We start from the raw sequence: 2380 nt of genomic DNA, 5'->3' as shown, positions 1-2380 counted from the left end.
AAAAAATATTGACTGTTTTGACATAAGTCAATGATTTGAATGCCAGGACTTTCTCCTTACCATGGAGGGCAAATGCAAAGTTTTGGTCTGCTCGCAATCATAGCTGAGAACTCATACACTGATAGTTTTACTCCATAAACGTCAGCCGCCTGCATTAGTCTGGGATCCTTGACTATATTTGTTACAGCTGTTGCCTCTGCTGGTGAGATCAATGAATATTGCCAAGAAGAGTTGGCAGGAACTTCTGCTTTGAACTCCTTCCATGAGAAATAGATCATGCAAATTACTTTCAGAACACCCAAGAAAAGTGGTACATCTGAGTCGCATGCAGCAATAACTTTTCAAACAAAATATTCCTTTGTTTCTGTAAATCGCCAGAATTGATTGTCTGGTTCACAGTTGTCAGGCATGACAATAAAACCATTGGTTCCATCTCATTTTGCCACAAGCACTTTACTTGGACCCCTCAGTTATCTGTAACTGAGGTGACATTTCTGCCTTGCATCGCCATACTTCAATCAAAGTGCACCATCTTTTGAAAGAACAGCGGACATTCATGCTGAATTGTTGTTTTGGGTTAGAGAGCAAATCAAAGCCACTGAAACGTTGGGGGTGTTGAAGTATCCAATAGTCCATAGCTTTCATTTTCCTCGCTGATGGTAATTCAATGTTCAGCAATTTTCTTACCTGAATATTTTCATTGGTGTGAGGTTCCATTACCATGGTGGCCAGGTTGGTGAGCGTGGCTCGGTTGGATTCCAGAGTGCTTTCCAGAATTTTGCTCCTGGCCACAGTACTTTAGCATCACCAACTAGGTTTGAGGGATCTGTTTCTGAGACTCCAACCAAGGAATGAACTACAGCAACAACCAGCTATCTACATTTTGTGAATATATTGCAGAGATTCTTCCCAAATACATCCAGCAGGTGACCTGTTTCAATGAGTTGGAGATTTTTATCCATCCGGATGGCAAAATCCCAGTGCTGACATTTCTATGGGTTCACCCCAACTCCCAGTTTAAATCTCTTGCAGATGAGACTGCAGTGGATATTCCTTCTCGTCCATTTAGATTTGAGATTGTATATAACCTGTTTTCACTTCAGTTTAACTCTCGTATCTGTGTGAAGACTCACACCGATGAACTGACGCCACAAGATTCATTGGTACCTGTATTCAAGGCTGCAAACTGGTATGGGAGAAAGATTTGGGTTATGTAGGTGTGTTTTTTGCTGACCACCCAGATTCTCACAAAACTACGGGTTTGAAGGCCATCCTTTTCACAAAGGTTTCCCACTCTCTGGATACACCGAGATATGCTACGATGATGAGATCAAACATGCTGTAACTGAGCCTGTTGAATTTGCCCAAGAACTCCACAAATTTGACCTCAACAGTCCATGGGAAGCTTTCCCAGCATGGCGGCACAGCGCCAGGGACCCAGGTTCAATTCCCAGCTTAGGTCACTGACTGTGTGGAGTTTGCACATTCTCCCCATGTCTGCGGCGGTTTCCTCCGGGTGCTCCGGTTTTCTCCCACAGTCCAAAGATGTGCGGGTTAGGTGGATTGGCCATGCATGAGGTTATGGGGTTGTGGGGATGGGGCCTGGATGGGACTGTGGTTGATGCAGACTCAATGGGCTGAATGGCCTCCTTCTGCACTGTATGATTCTATATTCACACAGTGAGCCAACTGAACTGCCTAAACTTGAGGAAGGAGAGAAAAAACCTGAGACGAAATGAAGGGGCAGCTGAATCCTTTGGGAAAATCTTGACTAATGTAAATTTTAATGTGGACCTAAAATGGCTGTTTTCTGTACAACCTAATGGCTTGTATGAAACTTATGTAAATAAATTAGTTATAAAATAAAAAAAACATTCTGTTTGGGGGCAACTTGTTTAGAAAAGAAGGACTCAATTTCTGATGTGGAAAGTGTTCCCAAATTTTCGTCATATTCATTCAGGTTTTTCATTCAAGTTGACATTGGATAGTTGACCAGGTTTAACTGCTCTCACCTGCTTGAAACAGCTCAGCAAAGTGCTTTGGCTGTCTGGTAAGCTAAAGTGTGCATCCTCCACCAATAAAATCAACTTTCCTTGTCTTTCAGGTTGCCTGAGAGAGTGACGGGAGGGGCATTTCATTTCCGTGGTATCACTTCAATATTCTTGAGTGTTCCTTATCGAATTTGATGCTGCATTGTTCAGCTATTGGAAGGGTTTTGTATTCTTGCTGGTCATGTTTTCTAACTGCTGTGTGTCTCCCCTTGACCACTGAAGTAGGACTCAGTTGGCTGCCCTATGCACCTGACGGTGATTACATGCTGAATTAATTTAGAGTGGTGAGTCGCTTTTGTTGAATCCTGATTCCAGCAGGAATTTATACT

The 2380-nt window shown here is 42.9% G+C and overlaps 1 pseudogene; it reads left to right on the top strand.

Annotated features, from left to right (window-relative positions):
- Positions 1-721: 721 nt before the first annotated feature.
- Positions 722-1739, top strand: LOC144495271 (NADH dehydrogenase [ubiquinone] iron-sulfur protein 3, mitochondrial-like; annotated as a pseudogene).
- Positions 1740-2380: the final 641 nt, after the last annotated feature.

This window comes from Mustelus asterias, chromosome 6 (assembly GCF_964213995.1).
Source record: "Mustelus asterias chromosome 6, sMusAst1.hap1.1, whole genome shotgun sequence".
NCBI lineage: Eukaryota > Metazoa > Chordata > Chondrichthyes > Carcharhiniformes > Triakidae > Mustelus > Mustelus asterias.
This window is presented reverse-complemented; position numbering and strand designations above follow the sequence as displayed.